Source organism: Sorex araneus, chromosome X, assembly GCF_027595985.1.
Source record: "Sorex araneus isolate mSorAra2 chromosome X, mSorAra2.pri, whole genome shotgun sequence".
Classification (NCBI taxonomy): Eukaryota; Metazoa; Chordata; class Mammalia; order Eulipotyphla; family Soricidae; genus Sorex; species Sorex araneus.
The window spans coordinates 190,974,336-190,997,272 of NC_073313.1; the positions used below are offsets into that span (position 1 = coordinate 190,974,336).

Here is a 22,937-nt window from a genome sequence, read left to right on the forward strand (position 1 = left end):
GTGCGCTGGTGGAGGAATGCATGTTTGATTATTATATAGCTGAATCTCGAACATGAAAGCTTTGTAACTGTGTCCCCACAGTGATTCAATTTTTTTAAAAAAAAAGTAATGTGGAGTTCATGCCCAATTCAACCAGTTTAATCAATGACTGAATAAATAGTAGTACTCCTACATTAAAAAAAATATAATGTGAGGAAAGCTAGTTGTATTACAACACTAACGAATACAGGATATTTGTTTTCCTGGTAAAATCAGCCAAAATCCATAAACAAGGGACAAATGAGTATTTTCCAAAGGACTTTTAAAGATTTCCTATATTTAGTAGAAAATTTGATTCTGGATAATGATAAATTCGAAAATTTGAAACCTAAATAAAGCCTATGATTGACTACACCAAAAGACAAGTGTTGGAATCTTTTGGAACATGTTATATTATCAATATTCTACATCTTATGTAACTTTGAAGGCTATGGAGTGAAACAAAAAAGTGAGTATGAAAGCCCAAAGTTTTTTTGTAGTTAATGAAACAAGACTTAGATTTATTTTTTTAATAACTACATTTTAAGTAATAACTTATTCTTTTGAAAATAAACACACAGGATGATGCCTACAAAGTAGTATGATAATCTTGGCAATATAACCAGATTGATAATCTTGACAGGTAAAAGGCAAAGGGGCCAAAGAGATAGTACAGCATGTAAGACATTTGCCTTGTACATGGAAGACCTGGGTTCAATTCCCTGCACCCTATTTGGCCTCCTTTACCTGCCAGAAGTGAGGTCTAAGCACAAGCCAGGAGTAAGCCCTAGGCACCCCAGATGTGGCCCCCAATTTTTTCAAAAAATCAGAGATCCAACAGAAGTGGTCATTGCATTTATCCACCGACAGAGTAAAGTCTAGAGTTTTTGTCAATATCAATCAAATTGTTTGATTTTTCTTTTCTCTTAACAACAGCCCTTCTGCCTTAATGCAGAATACTGATGAAATAACTAAAAATAACTAAAAAGGCAATCCAGAGATGATAATTTTACTTTATTTTGGGGGTCATACTCGATCATGTTCAAAAACTTGGCTCATTGCCTTGGAATTGCTCCCAATAGTGCTTGGGCAGCACTGCAGTACCAGGGAATGCTCAGTCTCCTGCGTGCAAAGCCTGCATCCAGCCCAGCCCGCTGAACCATCTCTTAGCCCAAATATGAGCATTTTTAACAAAATATTAAATCAATACTACCAAAACCCAAGTGATATTTAGATCCAAATATGAGAACAAAAACATAAAGTTAAGAATATTTTAGAAGAGGGAGAGAGATTTTGATGTAAATATGCTTTTAAATCGTGTGGTTAAATATATGAAATATAAGATGATACATAGATTGATGCCTTCTAATACTCCAGAATTCAATCTTCCTTCTAGATACAGTCCTGTCAAGCTTAGATTTCCCTCATAGTCACAATTTTTATTCTATAGTAATCTTGTTTACATATAGCAGGGCTAGAGCGATAGCACAGCTGTAGGGCATTTGCCTTGCACACGGCCGACCAGGGTTTGATTCTTCCACCCCTCTCAGAGAGCCCAGCAAGCTACTGAGAGTATATCGCCCACATGGCAGAGCCTGGTAAGCTATCCGTGGCATATTCAACATGCCCAAAACAGTAACAAACAAGTCTCACAATGGAGACGTTACTGGTGCCTGCCTGAGCAAATCAATGAGCAATGGGATGACAATGACAATGACTTATAACAAGTCACACTTTGTTCTGGAAGTGTTTAAAGTTATTTAAATTATTAACAAAGACCCTTTGGAAATAATATCCTATACCTATTATATTATATATATATAGGATATACCTAGTATATATATAGGATATATATACTAGTACATATATCCTAGTATATATATAGGATATACCTAATAATATCCTATACCTAGGATATTATAGGATACCTATAATATCCTACTGAAAAAGTCTCCTGATAACTTCAAAATTCTTTTCAATAGCAATTTTGAAAAATTAAATAGAAATAATATAGATTATATATTTAGAATTTTTAAAAAATCAGGATCTTTCAAAAGTCCAAATATAGAGTGTTATCTACTTTTCCTCCTAGTAGCCCTGTAGCACTGTCATCCCATTGTTCATTGTGACATTTGTCATTTGTTCATTGATTTGCTCAAGTGGGCGCCAGTAATGTCTCCATTGTGAGATTTGTTACGGTTTTTGGCATATTGAATTTGCCACAGGTAGCTTGCCAGGCTCTGCCATGCGGTCGGGATACACTCAGTAGCTTGCCAACCTATCAGGCTCTCCAAGAAGGTCTTGGAGGAATTGAACCTGGGTCAGCCGCATGCAAGGTAAATGCCCTACCCACTGTGCTATCGCTCCAGTCCATGCTAAAATTCCTCCTAGTAAAAGAAGTTATTTTATAATTTATTGATTTTTTAATTAGTGAGTCACAGTGAGGGTACAGTTACATATTCACACATTTTTGTGCTTGTTTTACCCCCATGCAATGTGTGAGAGCCCATCACTCCACCAGTGTCCATTCTCCACCACATATGAACCCAGTATCCCTCCCACCTCCGTATCCCATCCCCCTCACTCCACTCTGCCTCTGTGGCAGAGCATTCCAATTTGTTCTCTCTCTCTCCTTTTGAGTGTCGTGGTAAAAGAAGATATTTCCAAGAAGTCTTTTATAATCATATTCTCATTTTATTTTGTACAGTTTTTTCTACTAAATTTCTAGTTCATTACAAAGTGATTCAAATATGCTTATATTTTGACTCCTAGAAGTTATTTCTAAATATGTGTTGGGAACAAATAATATCAGCCACATTTTAACTACATGGGTACAAATGCATGTTGTGTTTATAGGTCTGAATCATATTGAGGCATCGCTTTCTTTTTCTCTGGCTGTACGTGTGTGGTACATTGATATAGACCAGATTCAGAAACACTGTAAGGTATGAGTGGTCTAAAATGAGCTGAAAAATATAGAATTCATTTTCAATTTCTTTCTTCCAAGATCTAGAAGGATTCACTGAGCAGGGCAAGATTACTGAGATTACTGAGTAGGTCCAAAACTCTACTTTCTAAGTCTTGCTAGTAATAAATGATTGCTTTTCTACCACTCAGCCCAAATAACAAAGGAAAACAAAATTTAAAAGTTTGCATCTGTTAGGTACCACCTACATCTGCTCACATATCTTCATGACGCAGATTGAGAACAACTTGCGTATGTCACTAGGCAGAGGGGGTTGGAGTTCATAGCACGAATCTCATTGGCAAGCATGTATTTTAGTGGGCTGAATCACACCCACCTAATAAACAACATTTGGGTTCACCACAGGGAGGGTTTGGAAAGAGAGACTGCTCACGAGGAAATGCTGATACTTGGGAAGAAAAAAAAAGAGAATAAAATGTCACAGAACAAAATCTAATTTAACAATTAACTGTATTCATGAGCCTAAGCCTTTACTGGTCATTGATATCTTGGAAAAAGTTATACCAATTATTGATAAGCTCAGATTTGTTGTTTGAAAACATCTTACCCTTCAAGTAACATTATTTGAAGTTTTTTCCTTCAAGTTTTATCCATTATACTTTCAGAATTCTGCTGCAATTTTTAGAAAAATGCTAAGAAACAAACAAGAATTTAAAGACCCTGGGAAGAAGATTCTTTTACAGATTTCACAGACTTAGTTTGAATAAAGCCTCTTCCTCTTCTAGTCTGTCTAAAAATTTACATTTAGCTTAGTGAGTTAGCTCACCCTTTCATTTAAATTTTGTTTTAGGAACCCAATGTGTAGTACACAAGCAACTGATATTTTTTCAAGTGACCTGTGTAACAGTGTTACTAATTTAGCTTAAAATTTTTTGTTGTTCCCATGTTCCTTGCCAGGCCCCATCTTGCACCTTTGGCAGGCATATACCATTTGTTTTATATTGCTGGCTCCAACAAAACTTAAAGAAATGGCAAGTGGGATTATAATAAAATAAATCAACAAAAATCAATTTGTAGTGATTGTTGTATGATTTTTAACCTATGTAAATGTAGCACTGTAGCACTGTCTCCATTGTTCATTGATTTGCTTGAGCAGGCACCAGTAACGTCTCCCTTGTGAGACTTATTGTTATTGTTTTTTGTATATCAAATATGCCATGGGTAGTTGCCAGGCTCTGCAGAGTGGGCAGGATACTCTTGGTACCGGGCTCTCCAAGAGGGGCGGAGGAATCGATCCTGGGTCGGCCATGTGTAAGACAAACACCCTACCGAACTGTGCTATCGCTCCAGTTCAATTCTGAAATACAAGTAGGAATTTATTATATATGGTCAAATACAAAATAGGTCCAGACTTGGTAAGGAGAGACTTAATTTCAGAGTATTATTTTAAAGGCAGCAGGAGGACAGTGTGAGCCATTCTTGCAGTAAGGAAAGCAAGCTGATCTTGAGATCTGTGAGTGCCTCAAGGGCTGGACAAGCTTTCCTATGTAAATAAGGAAATTAAAAATATTTATTTATTTATTTTCAGGGGAATGTATGCCCCCATTACAACAAATTATGCAGTTAAGTTCCCCAACACTTGAGAAAATCACAGGGGTCAGCACATCCGGAGTACTACGTATAAGCCTCACCCTGGAAAAAACACCCTCATGATCATGGTATCACTCCTGCCAGGTATGTTTTTTAAATTTTTTCCAATCACTGAATGCAGTGCAGTATACTGTCTATTTTCATTTTCATAACTAAATTTTTATCTGGCATCTAAAATATACTGCATTAAATTATATTTTGTACTTGGATCTTGGGCTGGAGCGATAGCACAGTGGTTGGGCGTTTGCCTTTCACGCGGCCGACATGAGTTTGATTCTTTTGCCCCTCTCGGAGAGCCCGGCAAGCTACTGAGAGTATGGAGCCCGCACTACAGAGCCTGGCAAGCTACCCATGCGTATTGGATATTCCAAAAACAGTAACAGCAAGTCTCTCAATGAGAGACGTTACTGGTGCCCGCTCGAACAAATCGATGACAGTGACAGTGACTTGGATCTTATTGTGGTAATCTTTATATCTTCCCTGTCATAAATGAAACTTTTTTCCCATTGGCAGGCACATAACAAATTTATTTTATATTACTTGGTTCAAAAAACTTAAAACAATGGCAAATAGAATTACTAGAAAAAAAAATCAATGATAGCCAATGTGATGATTAATTGCTATGTTTTTAACCTTTCTTAATTTAGCAGAGGACAACCATATGCACCATTATTTGGTGCTATACTCAATGCCATATGATGGAAAGTTTCTGCTGTTCTTTAACAGAGCTCTTCTATTGCTTCCCGCAAAGCTGGCTTCAAGGCTATGAATTCCCTAAGCTGTTAGACAATCAATGAAACTTTATATAATCCCCTCAAAATTGAGTAATAATCTAGCTGGATAGAGTATGCTTGGTGAGGTGTTTAGTTTTTTAAATTTTGTGCTATGCTCTTCCATATTCTTCTGGCTTGTAGACTGTCATTTAATAGATCTGGGCTTTCCATTGTATGTAAGATCCTGTTTTTTCATATTGTTGCTTTCAGTATTCTGTCTCTATCACTGGATTTTGCCTTTATTAATGGAGAAAAGCAATTTATTGCATTATAAACACTTACACAGTTAGTCACAGAGAGTAACAAACAGTCTTGTTGGTAAAAATGGTCAAACTATTGGTCAAAGACTAATGCCTAATAAAAAAAAAAAAGAAAAAAAGCAGATTTTATATAGGATTCTTTTAATTAAAAAAAAAGGTATTGAGATTTACTCTTCTTGACTTAACAAGATAGTCTACTTGTGGTAAATAAAACTTTCAGGTAAAAACATGCACTTTTTCGGCTTGTTAGTCACAAGTTTTAAAAAACAAAAAACTATTTCAGAGAAAGAAAAATATAATATGAAAACAGCTCAAGAAATACACTAACCAGGAAAACATATTGAAAGATAAATATGCAAATTTGACTTAGCTGAAGAATTTTTCTTCAAGAATTGCTCTAAATTGGGCTGGAACAATAGCACAGTGGGTAGGGCATTTTTGTCTTGCACACGGCCAACCTGGGTTCGAATCCCAGCATACCATATGGTCCTCCAAGCAAGGCCAGGAGTAATTCCTGAGTGCAAAGCCAGAAGTAAACCCTAAGCATCGCCGGGTTTGATCCAAAAAGAAAAAAAAAAGAATTTTTCTACATTCCCAAGTTTTTCAGTGAAAGCTGGAGTAAGAAGAAAGCCAACTGAGGTAGGTATCTGAGATATGAAATAGAAAATACCTGAAGATACCCTTTTAATTCAGAAGAAGGGAGATGCAAGACACAATTTCTACTCTTAACATATTCAAAACAATTTTATCATGCACATTGCTCTATGGATTTTGCCATTTTTTGAGTTTTATTTGTCCTGGATTTTTCTAATTTGTTGTATTTTCGGCATGTAGGGAGGAGACCCCCTTCCTATTTCTCACTTATCTACAATAGCTGGCCCCCAACCTACTCCTCACTTATCTACTGTAGCTGGTCCCTCCCTACTCCTCACTTATCTACATGCATCCTGCACAGCAAAGCCTGGCAAGCTACCCATGGTGTATTCGATATGCCAAAAATGGTAACAAATATGGGCCTCATTCTCCTGATCCTGGAAGACCCCCAATATGGCAGCATTGAAAAGGATGAGCAAGGAGAGGCTGCTAAAATCTCAAGGCCGAATTCGGCTGCCAAAACGAAGAAGGACTCAAATGACTGCTTACAATTTTAATGTATATATGCTGACATCAGAAGCATCCATCAAGGACCTGAGGGTGCAAGTGCAGAAGACCAAGTATGACATCATTGGATTGATTGAGATTAGAAGGCATTGATCACATCATGCCATTTTCAACACTGGAGAATAACTGTTTCTCGGAGTGGCGTCGGTGGTGTCAATGTCCTCATCTACATGAACTTGGCCATGAGCATGGATTCGCTCGAATGCCTAAGAAACCTGGTCAGACACTTACATTTGAATATATGTGGCTCATTTCAGGTAATTTCTATCTTTGTCGTCTATACACCAACATCCAGTTACGATAAAGAAGAAATTGAGAAGTTCTACATGGAGCTGGAGAAGTTCTATAAAGAAGACCACACCTTCTATAAGGTCATTGTCAGTGATTTTAACACCAAGATATGACTGAGAAGGTCACCTAAAGAACTCCACATCGGGACCCATGGCCTAGAATGGAATGAACAGGGTGAGAAACTTGGTCATCATCTTGACCAAGACCATGCATGGTAACTCGCAGTTCCAGAAGGCCAAATCTAAACTTTGGACATGGGAGTCTCCCAGTGGACACTTCCACAACAAAACTGATAACATCATATTCAATTGATAATTTTCCCTGACCGATGTTACTGTTTTCCCAAAATTCCAAATGGGATCAGACCACCATCTCCTTCGTGTGAAATTCTACTTCATGGAATGGGGAGAAAAGGCTGCAAATTTTAAGAAGAGAACTCCCAGAATGAAAACCAACTGGTAGCTCTTTGGTATTATTGCAGAAATATGGGAAGATGCCGTCACTGACAACATCAACAAGGAATACGATTGACTAATTCAGCACTTCCATGATTGTGCGAGGAACACTGAGAGAGAAACCCACAAAAGACGCCTGTCTTCAGAAACTCTCGAGCTCATTCACCAATGTGGTTTGGCATGAGCCTCAGGCAATCATAAGCTAACATCTGAGCTTGCAAAGCTATGCAGAGAAGTGATAGAGGAAGACCTCAAAGAGAGAGGAGCAGCAGTGTTGGCCGATTTGGCAGAAACCAGGAAAAGTATTCGCAACACCCGCCTGTCCTTCGTCAACTAGAAGACCAAGATGAGAGCCCTCAGATGTCTTTATGGATCTATCACATCTTCCAGAAGGGCAATGAAAAAAGGTTATTTACGACTTTGACTTGGATATCTTTGATAGCTACGGTCACTTGCCCATGTACCAAATTCCACAGCATGGACATGTGATCCCCAGCTTTCTCCCTTCTGAAATCCGACATGCCATTTTGTCAGTAAAGCGTACAGCACCCTGTACAGACAAGGTAAGACCCAAACACCTGAAGAATCTGCTGCCAGTACTCATCAATACACTGGCTCAACTCTTCACATGCTACTTGTCTGAATGTGAGTTTCCATCCCAATGGAAAACCAGCAGGACCATCCTGTTTTACAAGAAGGGAGATATCCACAACATCACCAACTATTGCCTAATCTGCCTGTTTTCCATCGTCTACAAGTTATTGACTCTAGTCATCATGCATAGGATTGGCAGAACACTAGATGAAGGACAACCATGCGAGCAAGCCGGGTTCCGAAAATGATTCAGCACGATTGACCATAACCACACAGTGACCACTCTCATTGAAGTTTCGTGAGAGTTCAAGATGCTGCTCTGTCTAATGTTCATTGATTTTAAAAAAGGTCTTTGATTCTGTTGAGACTGAAGCAGTCATCAAAGTCTTAGCCAAACAGTGTGTTCAAACTCAGTATACATTAGGATCCTTTATAAGCTGTATTATGGGTTCACCACCAGGATCTCACCATTCTACAAGTAAGTGATCATCAATGTAAAGAGAGGGGTTTATGGGCTGGAGCGATAGCACGGCGGGTAGGGCATTTGCTTTGCACACGGCTGACCCGGGTTTGATTCCCAGTATCCCCTATGATCCCCTGAGCACCACCATGGGTAATTACTGAGTACAGGGCAAGGAGTGACCCCTGTGCATCTCCAGGTGTGACCCAAAAAGCAAAAAAAAAAAAAGAGAGAGAGAGAAGGGTTTGGCAGGGCGATACCATTTCACTGAAATTCTTCAGTGCCACCCTCAAGAATGTCATGCAATGACTGCAATGGGAAGATATGGGAGTGAAGATAGATGGTCAGCAACTACACCACCTCTGTCTCATCTATGGCATCATTCTAATATCACCAAACATTAGCCAAGTGGCATGAATGCTGGTTGACTTTGACCGTGAGTGTGGTAATGTCAGACTGCAGCTGAACCTCATGAAGACAATGGTCATGAGAAATGGAACTAGTGCCTGATGTTCTATTTGCTCTCAATGGAATGAACATCTATGAATGTAGCAGTTATGAGTACCTAGGTTGAGATCTCAACATGACAAATGACCTGGCACCTGAGCTGCGCAGAAGGAAGAGAACAGCATGGATTGCCTTCGAGAGGACGAAGAACCTCCAGTACAAGTACATGTGTTCGACTCTACCATTCTTCCTGCACTAACCTATGCCTCAGAGACCTGGGCCCTACAAAAACAGAATAAGAATGTTATTCATGTCTCCCAGAGAGGAATCAAAAGAGCTATGCTTGGAAATTCACATTACACTCAAGTGAGAGGAGGAATCTGGAGTTCCAACCTCTGTGGATGATAGAGAATCAGGGACACTGTCTCGTTTGCCAAGGTATTAAAAATCAGACAGGCTGGACATGTAATGCGATTTGTAGATGACCACTGGACTAGAGCTGTTACTGACTGGATTCCATGGGATGTCAAAAGAATGCGTAGCTGCCCACCTACAAGATGATCAGACTTCTTTGTTAAGACCCTGTACAAATGGTTTGACGCTCTTCATGTTCCTGGAGTAATCAGATGCCATTGTGCTACACTAGCACACGACAGGGATAAATGGCGACATTACTGGTTGCCCACTCGAGGAAATCGATGAGCAAAGGGATGACAAGTGATACAAGTTGTCTTTTCACTGGGACCTTTTAGGCCTCTTTGACATTGGTACCTGTAATTCTCAACTCTGGAAGATCTTACTGATGATTCCTTTAACTATGGTTTCTTCACATTTGCCTTTCCGTTCTAAAGAGACACTAGTGATTCTTATATTGTTCCATTTGAACTTATCCCATAGTTCTCTGGTATGCTGTTCATTTCTTTCAGACTACTTTCTGCTGTTTCCTAGTGGTTTCCTCCTTCTCATCTTGGAGCTACTTGATCTTTTTTGCTCAGCTTCTGCTATTCTACTGTTCAGCAATTCTGTTGACTTTTTTGGTATCACCTAGCAAGTTCTTCATTTCTGATCATACCATTTTTTTTTAACGTTGACTCTCATACTTTCTTGTGCTTTGCTGACTACTTACCTGTTCTATTGTTTCTTTAAACTCATCAAGCATCTTCATAATAGTGTCACTAAAGACACTCTGAAGATTTTCTGGTGTTATTTATGTCTTCAGTGATATTGTTTTCATTCATTGAGCTTGGTTTCTCTGTGTTTTCCCCATCAGTTTTCTAAGGATTCTTGCTGTGCTGGGGGCAGGTCTTTGTAGTTAACCCCCTTGGAAGATGCTAAGGGATTAAGCTGGAGATTGCTCTCTGTCTTTTCTACCTGTCCTCACAGAATGACAGGAGGAATAACTGTGAGCAGCATGTAATTTGTTTAGCACAACTATTATGCAGCTGCTTTTATGGCACAGCTTGGATGTGGAGGCTGCTGAAACCTACCTGGAAAAAAGGTCCATAATCTTTTACCCTTTATAATATATATTTCATATTTTAAGCATGGAGATAGAAAGTATTGTTTAGTTTATTTTCTCATGTGATTTCCCTCCCTCCATTCTCAAACCTCCGGCAATCTTTTCTCACCCTGCCAAGTGCTATCCCAGATCCAATACCAGGTTTCTATCTAGTTAGTGTTCAAAATAACTCAAAGTAACTCAAGTGAATGTCTTCTTTCAACATTTTATTCTATTTTTTAATTTTTCCTCAGCAAGACATTGTTTGATGTATTTGTTCTACTATAGCCACTTATTTAAGTGTATAAAAGAATACTTTCTTAGGCAAAACAATAAAGGTTGAATTATACCCTCCAACTTTAGGGATATGAGAGCTATTTAAATAGTATTCTTTTGTTTCTTAATTTTGGTCTAACCCAAGAAACAAAAAATGGCCAATTTTCCTAAAAGTTTGAAACAGGTGAGATTTCTCCCCCTTCATGTCTCTTTTTAATGATTTTCCTCAAAATCCCAATCATCCTTGTCAACTCTGTAAGAAGAGTGTGGAGTAGGGGCCTTGAGTCTTAAATTAAACCTTTCCTTTGGTTTAATAGGATTCGAGAACTAAATGTGGGGGAATAATTTAGAACTAATTTATTTAAAAGTCTATTGAATTTTTAATGTAGTAGGGCATTTGCCTTGCACATGGACAATCCGTGTTCAATTCCTCCTCCCCTCTTGGAGAGCCCGGCAAGCTACCGAGAGTATTGCGCCTGCATGGCAGAGCCTGGCAAGGTAACCATGGTGTACTCGATATGCCAAAAACAGTAACAATAAGTCACTGTGAAACATTACTGGTGCCTGCTCAAGCAAATCAATGAGCAATGGGATGACTGTGATTGACTGTGATTGAATTTCAAGATATTATAGATGTTTGGAGGAAAATTTTAGCAAGTTTCTTTCACTTGTCCTTTCTATAACAACATGTAAGTAGTCCCAAATATCCTTGCCTAAACAGAAGGGTCATCTTTAAACCGCAGAAGCAGGATTATGATCATGACATACCCTAACATTATTGGACATTCATTACATTGCTAGTAATGTGTTGTACTTTTTACACTTGGTATTTTAATTCTTCTTCACAAAGCCCAATGGCTATATCTCTGAGTCATACAAAAGCAAAATGTCATGGCCAGAATTCAAATGCAAAATGTCTCTGGTCAAGGTTCATGCTTTCACATCCAAATGAACAAAAGAACAAGTGTTGGTATGGATATGGGGAGAAAGAAACTCTCTTTCATTGTTGGTGGGAATGCTGACTGGTCCAGCCTTTTAGGAAAACAATATGGACATGTCTCAAAATCTAGAAATTGAGCTCCCATTCGACCCAGCAATACCATTCGTGGGAATATACCCTGGAGGCCCAAAAACACAGATGAGTCACCATCTGCACTCTTTTGTTTGTTCACCATAGCCAGAATCTGGAAACAACCTGAGTGTCCAAGAACAGATGAATGGTTAAAGAAGCTGTGACACATCCACACAATGGAATACTATGCATCTGTTAGGAAAAATTTGCTTATAAATGGAGGGGTATGGAGTGTAGCATGCTGAATGAATGAAATGAGTCAGAAGGAGAGGGACAGATATAGAATGACCACATTCATTTATGGATTATTAAAAATGTATATAGTAGAAGACTAATATCCATGGCCAGGGAAATCAGGGTTAGGAGGATTGGTCAATGGCTGGAACTAACAAGTATGTGTGGGGGCTGTGGGTAGGTAAGATAGAGAAGAGACCAGTATGACAATAATAGCTGAGAATGATCATCCTGGACAAGAACTGAGTATTGGACGTAGGTAAGGAGATACACATGATAACTTTTTGGTATCAGTATCACAAATCATAATGTCCAAAAGAATGAAAGTGTCTGCCACACAGGCAGGCAGGGGATGGGGGGTGGAGAGTGATGAGAGGGAACCTGGGGACACTGGTGCTGTATGACTTAAATCCAATCATGAACAGCTTTGTATGGATCTATCTTACAGTGATTCAATAAAAAATTTTAAAAAGGTACATGCTCTAAGAAAGGAAGATAAGAAAAGTAAAAATTTGTATGAATTATATATTTTCCTCCATGACTTTGACCTTTCACCAGTTTTCTCCATTTCTTATTACAATTAAATACATAAACTCAGTCAGCTTGGTATTTATTTAATTGGATCCTGGTAAAGCAAATGATAACACGATCAGTATTTGCATCTGTGTGCTATGTCTGACTGAGTTTCTATCTATTAAAAGGCAGATGATAATGATTCTGTAATGGAAGCCAGGATTCATAACTTTACGGTAAAATTCTTTGGAAAAGAGTAAAATTAAACCTATGAGTATTCACATAAAATATGAAAAAAAATCCTTTTTAAAGAGTGAGCAGTAGTTGTCAATAATTGTTTAATACTCACACAGTTCATCTCTCTGTCCTAAAAATTTCTCTGAGCTCATTAATGGCTATTTTCCTTGACACTCAATATATTTTGATGTTTCCTTTTCTCACTATGAGAGAATGTCTGGAAAGCTGAACAAAAAGTATTGCATGTTTAGATCTCATATGTTGGTATTGTATGAGGTATATCAATATTGAGAGTGAATAAATGGGAATAAAGGAAAAAGAAGAAAATGTTCTGGAGGATCATGAAACATTCTCCTATTGTATATATATTATTAAATCTTTGAGCGGAGGAATATACAAGAACTTAAAGGCTTAAAACTTTAAAGAACTTAAAGTTTCAATAGGCTTAAAATTGACTTTTGATCAATTATGTGGTATATACTAACATTTAATAAGTAACTGTTGGGCTGGATAAATAGTTCAAATGTAAAGGTATCTTCCTTGCACACAGCAGACCTTTCTCCAAATCCCCAGCCCCACATACATTCCCTTAAACACCTACAGGAGTGATCCCAGGGCATAGAGCCAGGGTGGCTCCAAATGGAGTAAGCCCTGAGCCCTGCTAGGTGTGATTCCCAAATAACAAAATAAAATAGGTAGCGATTGCTATGCTGAAAGAAAATAAAATGGGATAAGAAATCTTTTTCTGAAAATGATCATTTGTATAATTATAGTACCTGTAAGGGTGAAACTGACGCCATGAAAAGCAGCAGAAATGAGAAAAATCAGGTGGGCCTTCAGGTTTAGTTAAGGGAACTAAAACAGATTCAGTTTCCCAGTAATGACTCAATGCATAACTAGCCAACTTGAGCCCACCTGGGAAAGTTCCTGGTATCAGCAAATGGGTTCAATTAACCAATTCTCACAATGCTCAAAAAGTTGCTTTTTGTTAACCCTAAAAGAACGAGAAGTCTATCTAAATATTGGTACTGATACTGGAAATTATTGTTCAATTGTTGTCTAACCACTGTTACCCTAGACACTTGTCAAAACACCTTTGTTTGGTAACTAAGTAAGCTTCTTTTCGAAACAATAAGGCATGCACTCCTTATGTAATCAAGCCCTATATAAACCGCTTGCTGCCTAAAGTCCAGTCGCTATCAAGAAACCACTCTGTGGGTGAGATAGTTTACCCCAGTATATGGAATAAAACTTACTGCTTTTGCATTATCGTGTTTGTGTCTCTGTCCATCTCACCGCTTGGGAACCCAGAATCCCAAGCTTAACATATCATTCCTGCATTATATAATATAGACAGACACAAGAAGTATACTGCTGGGGCCGGAGCGATAGCACAGCGGGTAGGGTGTTTGCCTTGCACGCGGCCGACACGGGTTCGATCCCCGGCATCCCATATGGTCCCCCAAGCACTGCCAGGAGTAATTCCTGAGTGCAAAGCCAGGAGTAACCCCTGAGCATTGCTGGGTGTGACCCAAAAAGCAAAAAAAAAAAAAAAAAAAAAGTATACTGCTCTGCCTTGCCATGTATCAGGATCAAGGCAAATAATTTCTGGAGTCTTATATAGTTCAGGGACTGGACATTTCCCACCCCTTGAAAAAGAAAGAAAAGTGGAGATCACATTATTCTTCCTATTAAAAAGATTTTAAAATTAAATTATTAATAGCAGTTAGTTACTATATTACTCTCCCATGTTTTAAAATTATCATTTTGGAATATGTAGAATAATTGTTTAGAAAATAATTCTATAAGGTCAATGGTCATCCATAGTTATTTCCAAAGAAGTCCCAAAGAAAACCCTATACGTTATTTTTCAGGGGTCAGGGGGTGGGTGAGAAAGGATGGTGTTGGACCACAACTGGTAATGCTCAAGTGTTATTCCTGGTTTTGCACAGTGCTCGGGGGACATATGGAATGTCAAGGACTGAACCAAGGTCAGCTGCATACAAAGCAAGTGCCTTACCCACTGTACTATCTCTCTGGCCCCTATTCATTTAAACTTTGCCCAAATCCTAAAAATTATCTTTATTATCACGTTACAATCACTATAAACTAATTTTCTCTCCAGATATATAATTGGCTATTTGGATAGTATTTCCTTCCTTGACAAAAATAGTGATAGCCGTATTAACAAATTGAATTTTATCAAGGGAATCACTTGTATGTAGCAAATCAGTAACCTCTTCATGCTGTGTGGTTTGAGGAGAGGGTAAACACTCTTCTGTTCTAAATATCACCTATTCTGTGTGACTAGGAAATGTCTACCGTTCTGCTTGAGAGTAAAACAAATTTTGACCAAATATTTATGAAGAAAATAGAACAAGGAAAGATGCTAAATCTTTCCATTTGAAATGTTAATGATTTTCTCTTGGTAGTTCTGCTAATAAATGTCTATGTATAAATTGTCTGAGTACAAAGAAAATTATCAGATTAGAACACAATTTAAAATGTAGTATAGGTAACTTTTTAATCTTTTTCAATATTTCAAACTTTTTATATAATGTTTGGAAGCATGTAATTAGAACAAAATGATCAATGCACTAAAATCACAAGACTTCCCATCCATCCAACTGAACTTTGTAAGTGTGCTGAGACCAGTCTTAAAAACAAGATCTCTTTTTACTATAGTTGATATGGACAACGTTAATGTGGTTTGTCAGATTTATTATTGAATTGAATAGAGTATATGAGCAGTTGTGAAAAGCACAACTGGATGTAATATTAGTCAAGGAAGAGCATATTTCAGATGCTTATATACTATTAAAAGTTATAGCGTTGTACGCATATAAGAGCACCCTCCTCAAATTTAATAATTCTCTTCACAAATTATAATGGTTCAAAATTGTTTACATCATCACAGGAACAAAGAGATGTTTATGCATTTTTATTCATAATCGTCCACACTTGACAGCAACCAAGATGTCCCTGAGTCGTTCACTAAATAAATAAACTGCATTACATCCATGTAATTCAATATTATCCAGTATTTTGAAAGTGAGCTTTCAAACCAGGAGAAAATATAAAGGAAATTTAAATTACCAAATGAAAAAAAATGTCAATTTATAAAGGCTATTTAAATGTATTATTTTAACTATTAATGTTCTGGAAAAGGAAAAAGTATGGGGACAAAAATAAGGTCAATGGTTGAAAGGGGTTTATTTGGAGGAGAAGATAAATGGCTGATTACAAAAAAATAAAATTGGCACAAAGGCATTGAAGATATTTGTATAATACCACAATGGTGGATACATATGTCCTAAATTGTATAATATACAACACGAAGAATGAATATTAATGTGAACTAATGACTTTAGGTACTTGACTATGATTTGTCAATGGAAGGTTGTCATTTGTAGCAAATGTATCACTCCACTTTGGATGCTGATAAGGAAAGGGACTTGTGCATGTGGTGGGGAAGGGAATAGGGGCTAGAAGAGAAATCTATATGTGTGTATTTGTGTGTACATATATATTACATTTTAATATATTTGCTGCAAATATATTAAGACATAATATATTAAGATATAATTGGGTGCAAGTAAGAAAGATGAAGCAAGAGAAATATACTCAGACCTTCCTTTTGTGAAAATATTGGGCTATTAAATAATGACAAACCATTAACATTGAATGTAAAGTATTTTTTTCTTGTTCTAGTAGTACACACTTGTTCTAGTAGTAGTCACACTGGCATATACGTTAATTGGTTAAAAGGTGTCCTGAAAACTTTGGATAAATTAGGATATTGTAACATGTAGGACCTTAAGAACAATCTCAAAGGGTAATCAAAGTAGAAGAGCCCGAAACTATAGAGATATTGTAGGTGTTAAGGTGCTTGCTTCCCATGCTGCTGGGCATGTTTCAATCCTCCAGAACTGAATATGGTCTCCCAAGCATTTCTAGGTTTGACCTCTGAGCACAAAGCTAGGAGTAGTCACTGAGTTTCGATGGTTATGGTTGTGAAATTATAACAAAACAAAATGAAACAAAGATGAAACAAGATAATTAAGACCTTTCGGTTCATGAAATGACTATAACAGATGGAAGAAGCTTAATAGTTAGCAAATCAGATTGGCTAAGGAGGTACCAATATTTTAAAGAATAGAGTCTGACCATTGTATGTCCACCACAATTATCATTGACTTATTTAATTTTAATTTTGAAGCTAAACCTAGCCATGCTCAGGGTTTTCTGCTGGCTCCACACTCAGGTATCACTCCTGGCGGAGCTTGGAGGACACATGCCATGGAAGCACTGTTATACTCTATTCTACCACACACTAAAATAATTTTAAACATATAATAAAATTTTATAGCAAACTTCTTTGTCCTGCAACAAAAATCTTCACTTCTAAAAGCATCTGTACAGTATATACGGGATAAATGTTTTGTAGTTATCAAATTGTAGACACTTCCATTCAAGAGCAAAATCAGGCAGAGAAAATCAATGTCAAAAAGAACATGTACTGAAAACCCAACTGATGCAGAGTCCTGAAAGGTTTCACAAGTATGGGGAGAAATAGAATTTCTCTTTGCTACGGCTTCTGTTGGGTCTCTTCTGCTTCTCAGCGGTTGTTTCCTCCTATAGAATCAGTGTCATGATACTGTTTCCACCACCTCCCCAGACTTATTTTCTTACATTTCCCCTGAAGTATACCTGGTAGTGTCACATGGTCTTGTCTCTGCCCTTCTTCTGATTGAAATTCCCCAATCCTTTTGTCTTTCTACATAGTAGTTATTCAATCTTTATTACTCATCCTTAGAATTATTTCCCTGACCTTTCCAAGCTAATCAGATATCCTTCTGTGTATGCCTATTAGCTGTGGTGTAAAACCTTCCAGAGCATCAATCATTTTCTGTGTTATAAATGCTGGTTTATTGGACTCAGAAACTTTATTTAAAGAACTATGTCTTATAAATTTCTATACTTTCCTATATTTATTCCCAGGAAAATCACAGAAAGTATCATATAATATTATTAAATGAATAGTTCATAAGTAAAGTGATAATATCTTCTTTTAGTATGTATTTTATTGTACTTTTGTCTAACTCCCAATTACAAATTGAGGTAAACAAGTATATATACACACATTTAAAGTTCATTGATAAGGTGCATCCAAATCACAATGAAATATGGTATATAAATTTTGAACTACCTGTTAATATTGTGTATAATAAGGAGTTTGGTGTGCATTTTAGGCACCTGGGATAATCTTCTTACATCTTATCCCTAAAATCTGCTGTAAATATTGTCAGGGGTTTATAGACTTCAGTAAACTTACTATAAAGACAGTTATTGGGAGAAGTATTAAATATTTTGTCATTGTTTTCACTGCTGCAGATATTACTCTATAATGTCATAAATTAAATATAAATGATAGCACATTAACAAGTCATTTGTTAGGATTTCAATATAAGTTTTAAATTAACAACAGTTATTGATTGCTACCTTAGATTAAATAAGCATCTGTGCCAGACACAGAGCTAGTTCATTTTCCTTTCCTCAGATCGAATGCTCTCAACAACTCTAACAAAAAATAAAAAGCATCAAAGTCGCAGCTTGCACAGAAGGAAACTGAAATCACAAATTCAGGAAGAAATATGGGTTGCAAAAGTAGGACTCTCTCTCCCTTTCTCTCTCTCTCTCTCTTTTTCTCTCTTTCTCGCTCTGTCTCTCTCACACACACAGAGACAAAGCTGAGGTTTGACTTTGAGTGTTGGTAATCTCAAACTGTCTGCTTTGATTTTATACCAGACCTTCTGGCTACAGAATATTTCTTTTAGTACACGTGACTGGTTGCTCACTAATTTTTGTTTTTTGCTGAAAAATTGAATTAGAATATTGGTATTATAGACCTGGAATTAATCCAACAGTATCATCATAATCACCATAATTATTTTATTTTCAATTTTTTTTAGGGATCCACTCCCAGTGCTGCTCTGTGTTTACTTCTGGCTCAGGGATTACTCCTGGCTGTGTCAGCGTACCATATAGGGTTCTGGGTATCAAACCCAGGACTACCACATGCAAGGCAAGGGCCTTTCATGCTATAATATTCCTCTGGTTTCCTATTATCACTATCATTTTACAACACCAATATTATTTTAGCATTTAATTAGTATACCACTTTTAGAAAAGTTTTGGCTTCATGGCAAAATTAATCATAACTATCCCATTTACCCCTGTACTGTTATCCAGTTCCTCCCCTGCTACCAAGATAATATATCTTAATAGTACATGAAGTAATCTTATTTAATATTTGATATATCTATCCTCTTCATGAAAGTTGTTGTATACTAAATCACCATCTTCCAGTTCCCTTAGGATTAGTTAAGGCATACAGAAATTGTTCTATGAGCACCATGTAAGATGAATCCAAATAGTTCATTTATAGCCTCCTGAGCATAATATAAATCATAGCTGACATTTGGTTGTGTATTATTCATCATAATTTTCCTAAGCACATTACTTGTTAAAGTCACATAATCCTTATTACAAATAGTGAACATGAGTGAGTATACAGATTTAAATTTCTAAACTATAAGATGACCCCATTCTTATTTTGGTTTTAGTGGCACACATTATAGGTTACCTATACCAGGAGTTTATCAATAAATGTATCCATGAAGGATGGGAAAAATTGCATTTTTCTATTTATATTCATAGAAAAATGTAACAGGCATTTTGTGGGGCAATCATCGGTAAGTCTATGTATTGTCATGTATATTTTTCCTCCAATGGATCAGGCCAAAATGGGAAAGGAAATTATTTCAATAAATGAAGGAAAATCAATTGGAAATATTGTTCATCGTACCAAAGTACACAGTGCAATAAAGAACCTATCACATGTGAAAAGTCAATCTACATAGCTCAATGCAGGCCAGGCCAGAAAACAAGTAATATTATAATTAATAATTATTATGCATAATTACTCCATACATCTCAAAAATATTGATTTGTTTAATTAATTTGCTCCTGATTAAAAAAATTCTGAAGTAGCTGCTATTACCTTCATTATTTATTTCAGGTGAGAAAACAACAGCACAAAGAGGTTAAAGTTGTCATGTAGAAATAGCAGAACCAGGATTCAAATCCAGATCTCTATTTGGGTGGTGGGGGTTATTTAAACTCTAATTTACTCATACCAAGGAACTGTTTATAGAAGCTTTTAAAAAAATCTTTTCTTACTTATTTAACTATGATTTGCAATACTGTAAATGATGGTTTTACATATACAGAATCCCAACACCACACTAATGACTATTATACCCATCGTCCGCTAAGGTCCCCAATGCCCCTTTCTTTTATTCTCTCCTTCACAAACTCAGTTTTGTGGGTCAAATGTTCCATTTTGGTGCCTTTGGTCTTTTGTCACTACTTTGCTGTGCATCTTTAAGTTCCACATGCAAGAACGATCATTTTGTATGTATCCCCTTCCTTATGACTGAAATCATTTAGCATTGTTTCTTCTAGTTCTGTCCATGTGGTGGTTAATTGCTTGATTTTGATCTTAGAGCTGCATAGTATTCCATCATGTATATACATCACAACTTCTTTCATCCATTTATCCACAGTTGGACATTTTGGTTGCTTCCATATCTTGGTTTCCACTAATTCATGCAGTGGAAATAGATGTGCATATGTCCTTTTGAATTACATTTTTTAAAATTTTTGCATTTTGATGGTAGGTACAAAAGTGGTATCACTAGGTTGTATGGGAGTTCTATTTCTAGTTTTTGAGAGATCTCCATATTGCTTTCTATAAAGGTTGAACCAGATGGCTATCCCATAAACAGTGAATAAGGGTTCCTTTCTCACCACCAGCACTGGCTGTTTCCAGGCTTTTTCATATATGCCATTCTCACTGGAGAGAAATGATATTTCATTGTTTTCTGGTTTGCATTTCCTAATCATGAGTTATGCTGAGCACTTTTCAGATGTCCATTTTTGTTTGGGTTTTTTTTTGGGGGGAGGGGATATTGTGGGAGGACATCCAGCAGTACTCAGTGATTGCTCCTTGCTCTGCACTCAGGAATTAGTTCTGGCAGTGCTTAGGGTGGGACACCAGAGATCAAGCTCAGGTCAGTTCTTTGCAAGGCAAAAATAACTGTTAAACTATTGCTACAGATCCTATGCCTATTTTATATGTCTTCCCTGCCAAAAGAAATGTGTCTGTTCATGTGGATTCATTTTTAGATAATATTGTTGGATATTTTGTTGTTGAGTTTTTTGAGTGTTTTGTATATGTTGTCCACCAGTCCTTTATCTGATGTATTGTGTGCAAATATTTTCTTCATTTAGTAGATTGTTGTTATTGCTGTTATTATACATTGTAGCTATTATTATAAAGCTTTTTTTGCTGTGTAAAAACTTTTTAATTTGATGTGTAGTCTCATTTGTTTATTTTTGTTTTTGTTGTCTTTCTTCCCATGTTCATGTCTTTAAATCTCTGAAGTCAATTTCCTCAAGAGTTATGCTGATGTTTTTCTTTAATGTCTTTTGTGGATTTGGTTCAGTTCTTGAGCCCTAAAATTCAGTTTGAGTTTACTTTTAAGAATGGTGTGAGATATATTTAAATTTCTTTCTCTTTTTTTGCATCTTCAAACCAGATCTTACCTATTTTTCTTCAATGGGCTTTTTTTTTGTGTCATTTGAGAAGGGCGAATATTTGATAAAATGAAATTATCTCACACATTACAGGTCATTGAACATTTCTTCCCTTCTCTCATCAAAATACCAGAGAAAGCTGTTAGGCATTGTAACCATTAAAAGTGGTTGATTAACCCCAGCACCCCTGGGCTGGCCCTAGCATTGAACCATCTGGCCTAGTTGGCCAAGTATAACTGGGAATGATGCCTAGACTCTAAGAGCACTGCTTCAGTAGCTCCCCCACCAGAGCTTTTTCCAAAGTAGTTCATTAAAAGTGTACATTTAAAATATACCACACTGCGATGTTCTGTCCAAAGACTCCCATCAATCAACCCCAATTGTCAAACATATCTAAACTGTCTGAGACCTGTCATTTTCTATATGCTGAAACCTCCCTGGGCCCAGATTCTGGAGAAACAACACTCTTTGGACTTCTCCTCAGCTCTGTACCCAGACCATGATCCCTATTTTGCAGTCATCTTTAAATTCTATTATAATCTGATTGTTCCTAAGTTGACCTCAAATATTATATAAGGACTCATCTAGGTTAAAAAAAATGGAAGACTAATTCCCAAGGAAATAACAAAGCTGAATGCAGGTCTACACAAATCCTATTCCCATAACATACACTGATTCAAATACAAACACAAATTCACATACTCATACACAGATTATGATTTGAAGTGAAAAGAAAATCTAATGATTTATATTTTTTCTTCCTCATTTTAATCACTCAACAAACACTATTTGCATTCTATTCTTTACAGCTAGGAAGCACAAGATCAGGAAATATAAGAAAAGAAACGGAAAAAGAGAGCAGACATCACAAAACAAAAGGTAATGGGGGAAAAAGAAGAAATAACAGGAATCTGAGAAGATAATCCTCTCTAAGAAGTACTGAAGTTGGATTAAAAGCTTCTTAGTCACTGAATAAAATTTAAAAAAAAGACATTTGTTATTGGATTTGTCTTAGAATACATTTATATATCTCAGAGAGCTACTGAATTCCAGGATAGAGAAGGCTCAGCAAATGACTCCAGTCCAAATCTCCACCAAATAGTGCCCCCTACCACTTTGGTGACAGATGGCCATACAGCCCTGCCACATGTCATTTTCAAAAGCCGGCAAATCATTATCTACTTTTAGAAGGAATCCGTGTCTCTTTTGTATAGTACTAATTGTTAGAAAGTCATTCTCATTTAGAACAGAAATCTGCTACGCATTGGCCTCATTTCTACCCTCTGGAACCATATGGAATGAGTTAAATTCTTCTTCCACATGATATCCCTCCACAAATGTGTACCAATTATGTTGCCCCCCTGAGTCTTCCCTTGCCCCAAATAAACATGCAAAACATATGTATGTCTTC

The 22,937-nt window shown here is 36.9% G+C and overlaps 1 non-coding gene across 1 annotated transcript; it reads right to left on the reverse strand.

The window, feature by feature from the left end:
- Positions 1-4,529: 4,529 nt before the first annotated feature.
- On the reverse strand, positions 4,530-4,686 carry LOC129400721 (U1 spliceosomal RNA). The gene has a single exon (XR_008627902.1). It is a non-coding gene; the product is annotated as a U1 spliceosomal RNA (small nuclear RNA).
- Positions 4,687-22,937: the final 18,251 nt, after the last annotated feature.